This window comes from Carettochelys insculpta, chromosome 6, assembly GCF_033958435.1.
Source record: "Carettochelys insculpta isolate YL-2023 chromosome 6, ASM3395843v1, whole genome shotgun sequence".
Classification (NCBI taxonomy): domain Eukaryota; kingdom Metazoa; phylum Chordata; order Testudines; family Carettochelyidae; genus Carettochelys; species Carettochelys insculpta.
The window spans coordinates 86888244-86901175 of record NC_134142.1 but is presented as its reverse complement, the minus strand read 5'-3'; the positions used below and the strand labels follow the sequence as shown (position 1 = coordinate 86901175).

The 12932-nt window shown below is 40.2% G+C and overlaps 1 long non-coding RNA gene across 1 annotated transcript; it reads right to left on the bottom strand.

Annotated features, from left to right (window-relative positions):
- Positions 1–2954: 2954 nt before the first annotated feature.
- Positions 2955–11706, bottom strand: LOC142015356 (uncharacterized). Its single transcript, XR_012646136.1, has 3 exons — positions 11630–11706; positions 8904–8962; positions 2955–2998 (listed from the first exon to the last, which is right to left on the bottom strand). It is a non-coding gene; the product is annotated as an uncharacterized LOC142015356 (long non-coding RNA).
- Positions 11707–12932: the final 1226 nt, after the last annotated feature.

The window sequence follows — 12932 nt, the reverse complement described above, 5'->3', positions numbered from 1 at the left end:
TGCAATTTTACTCTTTACTAGTGTTTCTACTAATTTACCTGGTACTGATGTTAAACTTATCGGTCTATAATTGCCAGGATCTCCTCTAGAGCCTTTTTTAAATATTGGTGTTATATTGGCCGTCTTCCAGTCATTTGGTACCAAAGTGGATTTAAAGGATAGGTTACAAACCACTGTTAATAACTCCGCAATTTCACATTTGAGTTCTTTCAGAACCCTTGGGTGAATGCCATCTGGTCCTGGAGACTTGTTACTATTCAGCTTATCAATTAATTCCAAAACCTCCTCTAATGTCACTTCAATCTGAGTGAGTTCCTCAGATTTGTCGCCTAAGAAGGCTGGCTCAGATTTAGGAACCTCTGTAACATCTTCAGCCGTGAAGACTGAAGCAAAGAAATCATTTAATCGCTCCGCAATGGCACTGTCTTCCTTGATCGCTCCTTTTATATCTTTATCATCCAAGGGCCCCACTGCTTTTTTAGCAGGCTTCCTGCTTCTAATGTATTTAAAAAACATTTTACTATTGTTTTTTGAATTTTTGGCTAGCTGTTCCTCAAACTCTTTTTTGGCTTTTCTTACTACATTATGACAGTTAATTTGGGAGTGTTTATGTTCCTTTCTATTTTCCTCACTAGGATTTGACTTCCACTTTTTAAAAGCTGCCCTTTTCTCTCTCACTGCCTTTTTAACATGGCTGTTTAGCCATGGTGGTTCTTTGTTAGGTCTCTTACTGTGTTTTTTTATTTGGGGTATACATTTAAGTTGGGCCTCTAGTATGGTGTCTTTAAACAGTTTCCATGCAGCTTCCAGGGATTTTAGTTTAATTACTCTACCTTTTAGTTTCTGTTTTAACTAGCTTCCTCATTTTAGTGTAATTCCCCTTTTTGAAATTAAATGCCAGAGTGTTTGACCGCTGCGGTGTTCTTCCCAACACAGGAATATTAAAAGTTCTTATATTGTGGTCACTATTTCCAAGCGGTCCAGTAACAGTTACCTCTTGGACCAGATCCTGCGTTCCAGTCAAGACTAGATCGAGAATCGACTCTCCCCTTGTGGGTTCCTGTACTAGCTGCTCCAAGAAGCAGTCATTTAAGGCATCAAGAAATTTAATCTCTGAATCCCGTCCTGAGGTGACATGCACCCAATCAATATGGGGATAATTGAAATCTCCTATTATTACTGTGTTTTTTATTTTGATAGCCTCTCTAATCTCCCTTAACATTTCAGCATCACTATCACTGTCCTGGTTAGGTGGTCGGTAATATATTCCTAATGCCATATTCATATTAGAGGAATGAATTGTTATCCATAATGATTCTATGGAACATTTTGATTCCTTTAGGATTTTTACTTCATTTGATTCTATATTATCCTTCACATATAGTACCACTCCGCCACCCGCACGACCTGTTCTGTCTTTCTGATATAATTTATATCCCGGTATGATAGTGTCCCACTGATTGTCCTCATTCCACCATGTTTCTGAGATGCCTATTATGTCAACTTCCTCCTTTGATATGAGGTACTCCAGTTCACCCATCTTATTAGACAGACTCCTAGCATTAGTGTAAAAGCATGTTAGAAAACTACCACTATTTATATGTCCGCCTTTCACAGACGTGGTGGATTTTTTTATGCACGATTGTTTCACATCTGATCTTGCCCATATATTATTTCCCACGTTCCCTATCTGACTAACTTCTAGGGAATCCCTGTCTATGGAGCCTCGTGTAAGAGAAGTCTCCGTCCGATCCAGGTGCTCCCCCGCACCAATCGGCTTTCCCCCACCTCTTAGTTTAAAAACTGCTCTATGTCCTTTTTAATGTTTAATGCCAGCAGTCTGGATCCACCTTGATTTAGGTGGAGCCCATCCTTCCTGTATAGGCTCCCCCTACCCCAAAAGTGTCCCCAGTTCCTAATAAATCTAAACCCCTCTTCCCTACACCATCGTCTCATCCACGCATTGAGACTCTGAAGTTCTGCCTGTCTATCTGGCCCTGCGCGTGGAACTGGAAGCATTTCAGAGAATGCCACCAAAGATGTTCTGGATTTCAGTCTCTTTCCTAGTAACCTAAATTTGGCCTCCAGAACATCTCTTCTACCCTTCCCTATGTCATTGGTACCAACTAGGTTCTCTTGCCCCAGGCCTGCAGCAGCTGTCAGCACTGCTGAGTGCTGGCATTAGAAAAATAATATTTTAACTTTTAAATGCAGCCAGGGTATTAGTGAGGTTAAAGTGAACTCAGAGATGCCATTTTTACACAAGTACCAGTCTCACTACAATGAATTCTTCCTTATAAACCTGATATCTGCTCAACTGGAAGCATGTGAAGGAACAATCAAGGGTATTAAGGCATGTAAGAGCTTTTGCTCATTTGGAGTTAAGTCTGAGGAAGGGGCAGAATTGAAATAATACTGAAAATAACATGAGATTTTGTTGGGAGAGGTGGCACCTGGCTAACTTCAAAGAGTAAGAATTTGTTTTGTTGATGAAATTCCTCTTCTAACTACACTTGGAGAGACTATGATTCAGCCTCTAGTTCTTATGGGACCCATTGTTCCTCATTAAAGTAATAAAAATGATTGGAGTAACGAATTGGGTTGGCAGCTTGCCTCTTCCCAGCAGTCTTGATGGTAGTTCTCAGAATGGGAGAATGTAATAAACGATAACATAGAAAAGACCCATAGTCCCCTCTATTGGAAATCTGACCATATGGTACAGTCTTTTTTTAAAGGTTAAGACTTACATGGCAGAAGTAAATTTGGTCACAATTTCATTTACTTAAGAGTCCTCAGCAAACATACATCTTATCATGATCCAGCCACTTACTGTCATTTCATCCATAAAAGCTTCAAGTGTAATTAAACTTAATCCAGCAAATTGACTTTTATGCTCTTCCAGGTTCTCCTTTTTCTTTCTTTAATGACAAGTTGTTGACATCTAGGAGAGGAAGCCTGTCTGTCCATGCTGAAAGCTGAGAAGTCTGCCAAATGCAGGCTATGAGAAGAGAGCGGAAAACATCTTTGTCACCATAGCAACAACAAGGAACTTCCCCAGTCCTATTAATTTAAAAAAAAAAAAAAACTCTCCCTTTTCCCATCACTCTTTCTACAAGAAATTAGATATAAAATATTAGCCTTAAACATTCCCACTTATGAAATTAGAACAAAAATCAGCCCAAGGGAATCATATTGTTAATTATCCTGAAGACCATTTTAATTTATATCTAAAAGATGAGGATTTTATAGAAAAAAAATAAAGCTACTGGACTTTTCCTTTTTGTTAACCTTGTTCTTTTTATTATTTTAAAAAGAAACTAAGCTAAAAACCCTGCACAGCTGGAGAACTATTAATGAGCATCAGGCCCTGATCAGAGGTGCATTTCTTTGATATCCATGGTACATCAGTTGTCATGGCAATTGGATACATTTCTTCTTTTATAATCATTGCTTTAAAATACCATAGCCATTCCTGATGTTGCTTTTCTGCACTGGTCTTTCTGTCAAAGAGAGGACCAATGATTTGCTGACTGTCCTGGAAGTTTACCCCAAGTTATGTGACTGGCCCCATACTACCTTTTATTTATATATGTTTAGTCCGTATAGGGAGTTGCATGCACAGATGGGGGACTGTCTCTGGTTGTAGACAATTTTATGTTTTAATTGTCCATAAACATGTAAAAGGTTTCCAATCATATTTAATGAATGAAAACTGCAAGCCTTCAAGTGCAAAGAGTGAAACTCCTTCCAGTGCAAATGGCTGCCCCAAGGTCTATGCAAAGCTTAAGACAGGTTTCAGTGTGACCTTAATTTGCATCAATCTTTACTGATGCTCTGTGCAAAGATGACATTCACCTGCAAGGACAATAAATAGGAAACATTGTACCATTCACTGCATCTCTGTAGATCACTTCAAATATAATCCATATTAATCTACACAATCTAGCAGAACTACTTTGATGAAACCTGTAGCTGAACCACTGGAGTGTACAATATATTGGAGATTAATAATGGTTCACCTGGGGACTTCAAAAAAAAATCTTCTAGCTGACTTACTTAATTTGTCTGCTAGCTGAGTGTTTGCTTCTTACATAGGCCTGAAAATGTCAGATTTAATGGACAAAATTAAATTTGTAAAATCTGTTCTGCAGTTTCTCCTAATTTCTATGGTATACCTGATTTGTTTAGTGTGCCAATCGACCAATATAAAAATATACCATGCAGACTTCCAGTTGGGCTCTTTTGGCTTTTAGAAATTCTCACTGGTCATCAATGAACACTAAAATCTTGTCACGGAACTAAGCTGGCCAAATAGGATGCAGTTCTGCTTTGCTCTGGTTACATTAGCTTTGAAGTGCTGATTGTAATAAACTTATTCTTGTTGGTAAACTAAGCAGCTACATTACAGAAGGGAGGTAGAGTTTCTGCTACAATTGATATGTGATTGTGAAGTGCTATTTTTATTTTTACCGATTTGTTTTCTAGCCATAACTGTTTCATATACTGCATGCTTGATGACAACATGAAGTGCATTCTGTGCTTGTAAAATTAAACTTACCCTATTAAGAGGACTATTTAGAGATACTGTAACTGCAACTAGTGCTTCCCCCAACTTCCTCCTTCAATGTTTCATGAGGCTGCTGCCTCAGTCATTCTTTGTGTTTCTTGTTTTCATATCTCCTATGCTTTACAGCTATGAACATTTAATTTGCTGCAGCAGAACAGGTCAGTCTATTTGATGGTAATTCCTGCCTCCAGCAGCGTCATGACAATTACACCTGGCCAGTTTTCAACTAGTACCTATGAGGAGGAAAATTGTAGCATGGTGTAATGCAGCAGGCATATATGCACCACTGAGCTTTACTGGATGCAATATCAGAGGTGTAAATGTCTCTTGAGCCACTGACTACGGTCTAGTGATGTGCTGCTGCTACAAAACAAATGTTCTTCTTTAAGCTCAAATAGTAGGTAAGTCTACCTTGTTGCTAAATGATTTGTACAGTCATGACATGCATGATAGTTGATGTCTGTGAAGTGCTATTTTGGCATGGTGTCATTACAGTAACTAGCTATACACTTTCTCTCCTATTTTTCCTACCACCTCAGTTTGATAAGCTGGGTCTGTTCGAATAGTAATGCTGAAAGGAAAAATTGTTGTCTGCCCTTGATCTTCAGAGACCTATTTCCAGTGAAGCAGTGGTAGACTATAGAAAACAAAACTCACTCCCCCTCCGGCCCCATGCATCTGATGAAGCAGGTCTTCGTCCACAAAGCTTATGCTCCAAAATATCTGTTAGTCTATAAGGTTCCGCAGGACTTCTTGTTGTTCTTGAAGATGCAGACTAACATGGCTACCTCTCTGATACCTGTCACCGTGCAAGGCACTGCATTTAGCCATATTGAGTGGAAATCCATCAACCTTATGAGAAAACTTATACAGATACAGACAGACATCACCTTCCTCTGCAAATGCAAACAGAAGGACATCGTACCAAAAGGACTGAAGGTGAAAAACCCACTGAAATCAACATACCACACAGATTATAGTGAGAGATTGTGCCACATACCCTCTAAGAAAATGAGGAACCACGTGATCAGCATCCTGTACTGCAAACAGGAAAACACCAAGAGAGCTCTCAAATCTGGAGGCCCTCATAAATCAACAATATTTCACACAAACCTCCACATGGCTGGACTTTACTAAAACAAGATAGGAGATTTACACTGCACATTTCTCTTCTCTACAGAGGAAAAAGGACTGTAAACTATCTAAACTCCAACTTTCCACATGGGGTCACAATAGTGGTACCCTTAACTCAGCCAGCAATATTTGTCAATCTGTCCAACTACACACTCAGTTTGGCAGAAGCACCTGCCCTTTCTCGGGGACTCTTTCTGCCCCACCACCCCCACAAACTTGATACAGTTCTGTGGTGATCTGGAAGCCTACTTTCAGTGTCTCTGACTCCAGGAATACTTCCAACATGACACGGAACAGCGCATTGACTCCCCTCCCCCCCGCTACCCTCCCACCTATGGTACAAGAAAAAGAATTCCTCATGGACTCCCCCGACGGTCAAAATGACAAACTTGACCTATACATAGAATGCTTCCGCTGACTTGCACACGCAGAAATTGTGGAAAAGCGGCATTGCTTACTCCATAACCTCAGCCATGCAGAACACAATGCCATCAACGGCCTCAGAAACAACAGAGGCCGACAAAGAAGGTGCTGTTGTCATCATGAATCGAACAGACTACCAAAAGGAGGTTGCCAGGCAACTCTCCAATACCACATTCTACAAGCCTGTGTCCCAGGATCCCACTGAGGAATACACAAACTACGGCATCTGCTCAAGACTCTCCCTATAAAAACACAGGAACAAATGGACACAGACACACCCCTTGAACCCAAACCAGGTTTATTGTACATGCTACCCAAGATCCATAAACCCCTCATCTCAGGTATTGGAACCCTCAACACAGGATTGTTAGGATACGTGGACTCTCTGTTTAGACCCTATGCTACCAGCACTCCCAGCTTTCTTCGAGATACCACAGACTTCTTCAGGAAATTACACTCCATTGGTGACCTTCCTGAAAATACCATTCTGGCCAGCATGGAGAAAGAGGTCCTTTTCACCAATATTCCATGTGAAGATGAACTCCAAGCTATTAGGAACATTATTCCTGATGTGACTGAGGCACAGATGGTGGCAGGACTTTGTGCTCACCCACAGCTATTTCAGATTTGAGGACAATTTATACCTTCAAATCAGTGGCACTGCAATGGGCACCCACGTGGCCCACAGTATGCCAACATTTTTAGAGTTGACCTGGAACAACGCTTCTTCAGTTCTCATCCCCTATCGCCCCTCCTCTGACTGCACTGCATTGACATCATCATATGGACCTGTGGGAAGGAGGTTCTTGAAGAGTTCCACCATGATTTCAACAGTTTCCACCCCACCATCAACCTTAGCCTGGACCAGTCCACACAAGAGAGCCACTTCCTGGACAGTACTGTACAGATAAGTGATGGTCACATAAATACCACCCTATACTCAAAACCTATAGACCGCTATGCTTATCTACACACCTTCAGCTTCCATCCAGGGCATACTAAGGTACAGCCATATTTGCTTCGATCCATCAGACAAAGACAAACATCGACAAGACCCCAACCAAGCTTTCCTCAAACTACAATATCTACCTAAGGAAGTGAAGAAACAGATTGACAGAGCTAGATGTGTACCCAGAAGCCACCTGCTACAAGACAGGCCTCGCAAGGAAAACAAGAGAACACCACTGGCCAGCACATACAGCCCCTACCTAAGACCTTTGCAATGCCTTATCAGTGATCTGCAACCATCTTGGACAATGATCTCAGACCTTGGGAGGCAGGCCTGTCCTCTCCTACAGACAGCCTGCCAACCTCAAACAAATTCTCACCAGCAACTGTAGATCACAACACAGTAACTCTAAACCTGGAAACAAACCCTGTGACAAACCTCACTGCCAACTCTCCTCACATATCGACACCAGTGAGATCATCACAGGACTTAACATCAACCATAACATCAGGGGCTCCTTTACCTGCACATCTACCGATATAATATATGCCATCATGTGCCAGCAATGCCTCACTGCAATTTACATTGGCCAAACTGGACAGTCTTTATATAAAAGAACAAATGGACATAAATCAGGCATCAGGAACGGTAATGTACAAAAACCTGTGGGAGAACACTTCAATCTCCCTGGAAGCTCAGTAACAGATTTAAAAGTAGCAGTCCTACAACAAAGAAATTTCAAAAATCAAATGGAGAGAGAAATCTCTCTGAGCTCCAATTTATTTGTAAATTTGACTCCATCAACCAAGAATTAAACAGAGCGGGGGTGGCTGGCCTCTTACAAAAGGAGCTTCTCTGCTTTGGGTGTTAACACCTCCACATTAGATTCTGACAATGGGCCACATCCCCCCTGACTTATCTGACTTGGTTTTTTCCTCTTTTGATACATACTACTGATAATGGGCCATTTCCAACCTGACTGAGCAGACCTCCTCAGCTCTGTCTTTCCCTTTTACTGTGACCGCAGTCTTTAAATACCCCTCTAACTCCCCCTCCCATACACACACACACACTCATGCATCTGATGAAGCAGGTCTTTGCCCACGAAAGCTTATGCTCCAAAATATCTGTTAGCTTATAAGGTGCCACAAGACTTCTTGTTATACCACAGAACTGTGACTCTAGAATCCTTGAAAGGGCTCTGACTCCCTCTGGTACTCTTTGTGCTTCCAGTTGTCCTACTGACCCATACTGAGTCGTGGCTTTCAAGTTTCCCACCAGAGAGCTGAGCAGCCAAGGTTCTATTCTGATTTAGAAAAATAGAATTGAAAGTTCCATTTCTTCTTCAGAAAAAATATTAGTTTGATACAGTATTTTGTGAGAAACCTTGAATTTTTTAGTTTTTCCTCAAGTAAGGTGGTGAATTTTTCCAATTGTTATATTCACCCCTAGGAAGTTGAGTTTCACTCTGTTCTGACACAGTTCTTGTCACATGTTATGGTTTATCTACGGCAGAATGGATTCTCATCTGTTGGGAACAATGTGTGATTCTGGCACTGAATCTCATAAAAGTAGCACTTGGAGCTTATTAGTGGTAGTGAAACAGGATACGTGGGAATAAATGTAACCCCCCCTGCCTACGGCTGTCAAGCAATTAACAAGTAATCACAATTAATCAAATTGGTTAACAGAATACCATATATTTAAATGGTTTGGATGTTTTCAAATACATTGATTTTAATTGCAATAGAGAACACAAAGTGTATACTGCTCACTATATATTTATTGATTGAATTATCTGTAACATAGTATTTGTTTTTTTCAATTTACCTAATAAAAGTATTGTAGGACAATGTCTTTATCACTTCTCTTCTCACTTTCAGGTGACCCTGTAAACAAGAAAAAACCCCCGTATTATCTCTTACAGTTTGTAACCAAACTTGTTTGTGTAAGCATTTGGTTGAACAAGTAGAATGGAGTGGACTTAATAGGCTCTAAAGTTATTTAACAAATATATTTGTATGTTCCACTTTCGCAATATATTGCACTGCAGTAATTGCATGAGGTAAACTGAAATTTTTACAGTGCAAATATTTGTGATAAAGTGAGCCCGTACATTTTATATTGTGTGTAATAAAAATCAATATATTTCAAAATATAGAAAATCCACAAATATTTAAGAAATTTCAATTGATATTCTACTGTTTAACAGTGTGATCAGACATGATTAATTTTTATTCACAATTTGAGTTAACTGAATAAGTTAAATGTGATTGACAGCTCTAATCTGAATGCATTTGCAAGCTAAAAGGGAGCTAACCCAGTCTTTCTACTATATGTTTTGTGATGGGGGTTCAGAGGTTCAGGAAGCCTAGTGGTCAGCACACTTTCTTGCCTCTATCTCATTGCAGTAGTTAAACCTGTTCTTGGCCTGAAGCCAGGAACCTTCTGCCTTCCAGCGACATCTAGCCCTCAACCCAAAGGTGCAGCAGAGAATCCAGAACATTTTCCCTTCACTAGATCTGCATGCAGGGCCTTGTAAGAAGTGATACCAGCAGAACCCTTGCTGCTGTAAGACTAGTTCTGTTTCCCTGGGCTATTTCCTACCAACGGTCTATTTAGTGTGGGGGATGGCAGTTTCTCAACAAGAGTCTGTAGGAGTGGCACCGTGTGGGCACTCCAATGGGATGCTCGTGGTTAGAGAAGGTCCTGCCTATGGTCCACTCTCAGGCTCAACTTTCCAGCTGGCTCTCCTAAAGAAAGATACCTGTCTCTTGCAGCCTCTTTACAGCTTTTTTTTATTTTTTCCTTGGGCTTTGGAGCTCTTTAACCATTTCTACATTCTTTCCGCAGGAGCAATCTGACCAGGCCTAGAGATGTTGGGCTACTTGGGCCTAATATTGTCTTTTAATCCCTCTGACCAAGTTGGACATTTATATACCCCAGCACAATCTCTATACCATAAGCGTGGATGTCTGTATAGATTTTGCTAGTGAAGGGGGATAAAAAAGATGTAGTGAATATATAAAATAATTCATCACTTTTTTATTCTTATAGCATCATTTTTTTTATTTTTTTTAAAAATACTTTGATCTAAATATGCCTCTTCTTTACTGCTTTCCTCTCATGTAGCTTGGAAAATAAAATTAGATGGGACAACGTAACTTTCTTAGTTTCAATTTCCAGTCTCTATCTCAGGTGCCTAATGTGGTGATTCTCTTAACTACAATGTTCTTATGCTACCATGAAATCCAAGTGTACTCTTCAATATGGCCTCCATTTCTAGTCAGTTCCAGTTTCTGGTTCTCATGTACAAGCCTGGTCATGATGCCTGACTTCATAACACTGTGGGGAGTATATGATTACAGACAAGAAATTTAGAAGAAAATACCTTCTGTTCACATGTTTCGTTAATAGTAAATCTTTGTTCCTGTTGGAATTATCTTTCCCTTTGTAGCTGTTAAAAGTAGGAGGAAATGTCTTTCAACCAACCTATATTTGGCAAATGCCTTGATCAACTATCTTTTCAATATTCATGTTCTAAGTAGTACAAGATTTCAAATTCAGTGAGTACACAGTTCTGAGAAAAAGAAGAATATATTCATATTTCATTTGAATGGATTATGATGGATTTCTTTTCTTTTGATGAAATTTTCAATTAAACCACAGGGCTGCAGATACTGTGGTCTTAGTAGAATAGACTGTATACGTATGTTTCCCTTCTGTATATCATCAGGATCAGTGGAGGGCGAACTACAGCCCCTGGATCTCTCTGTTTCTTTCCCCAGGACACCTGTTGTGGACTGGAACCCCACACTTCCTACTCCTCTCCATTTCTCACAGCACTTCAGAGCCCATGAACCCATAAATTTGTGCTCCGTCCCTTTTTGTCCCTCTAACTCCCAGCTGTTCACTGCTTTTCAAGCTCTGGGAGGGAAGGGAGAAAGGAGGAATGGAACATGAATGAGGCAATTTGTGGCTTTCTGAAAATGCTGGCAGGGAGGGAAGCATTGAAAGTGTGGGGCTCCAGTGCCCCAGTGCATAAGAGGCACATGGGAGAGAGGGGAAAATGGGTGGCTGCTGCACCTAATGGGATGACTAAGGGCCACTCATATGGCCCACTGACTCTCCTTGGTAGCCCATCACTAATCAGGATTCTCTTGCTGTTCCCCCTGCCCCCCTCTGTCTACTGCACCAGATTTTCATGAGCTTTGTTTGTCCTTTCACAGGGTACTATTGCCTTATCATGCATATGAAGTCTTTGTAGTCACTGGGAAAAAGGTGACTTTTGTAGTGTTTGCATAAGTGAGTTTCATGTATCTTGGGAAATTGTTTGCAAATTTTGAAGCATTAGATAGTGTACATGGGCAACATATACGTACTGCAGTTAGAACAGTCATTCTGTGTAGTATAAGTAAACATGAAAATAGCTTTTGTAGCCTCAGGGCTGGGAACCTTCTTGTTGTTTTCTCTCTATTAAAAAAAAATGAAGGACGCAGAATGGCAAATCTCTTGTCAGACTATGATTTAATCATATCTCAGCTTCAGAAGCTTGCCTGATATTTTCCACTCTTATTCTTATGCATGTGCCATTGAAGAGATGGCAGGGTAGCTCTGCTTGAATCCATGTGGAACTGTTTCCCTTTAAAAACAAAGGAAAACTCCTTATTCCATTGGAACGAGTCTGAGAGTGATGAATAACCAAAGCATTGCACTCATGACCCTCTGTCAGCCTTATGAAACACTTTCTTAGAATTCTAAATACTATAGTCTCATAAGATCTCACCTACTGGAGCAGGATTATCCTATATACTCTGTTTCCATTAATAAAGTTTTACTTAATCCCAGTAATGATGATTGCTCATCTGCTTCCCATGAAGGTCATTCCCATATTTAATACCCACTTTGTGACAATTCAAGGGCAGATGGTTCCAATGGTGGTTCTTCAGCTGGGCTATTTTAGGTAGTCAGAAATACTCTGCCTCAGCATCCTAGGCTAACTGTTATTTTAATATTCCCATTTCTTGCCCAAAGTTCACCAATCATTAAAGTCTCTGACTCAAACTGAGATCATCCAATTTGAGCAGCTGAAAAAGCTGGGTTTATCCACAGCCTCCAGAAAGTCATGCCCTAGTGCCTTCAGATAAGTCTAGAATACAGCTGATTTAGAACAAATTTGATGGAATGGTTTTCCTCTTAAAATGCTGTTCTGTCAAAATCTAAACTCTTTACAAAATTGTCTTTCACTGAAATTTCATTTTGAATTTAAATAAGTGGGAGTCAAAGTGCCAACAATGCCAAGACATCCTGTTAGAACATTTTTGGAATGAAAAGTTTCAATTCACCATTTCAATCCATTTGGTACTGTTTTGGAAAATGCATAAATCATTTAGGACTCCCTCACTGAAGACTAATGGGGCTTAGGATCATCAGTTACTTAGGCACTTTTAAAAATGTTACCTAAAGTGGTTCTTGGTTGGTAATCCCTCTGAACACCTCTTTTACCACAAGTTTGTTTTAAAAATGCTGTTTAATAGCTCCGAGAGCAGTGGGCTGGTTAAAAAGGCCTTGTGATAGAAGCACATATAGTAGATACAGTGCTGACCTCCCACATCACAAAGCAGTTCCCGGTTATTGTGCCTCTCCTTCTCATGCTTGTTCATGTTTAAACAAGGAGAAAGTTAAACATCAGGAAACAAATGGTGTTCCGAAACAGGTGATTAGATTTAAGAATGTATCTTTTAGTTCTCTGATAATACACAATACAGGCAAGAAAGGTTTGTGAAATGTTGTAAGTCTGTCTCCTTCAAGTTTCACAACATTAGTGTAGACCTTATCAGAAGAAATGGTGCATGCGTA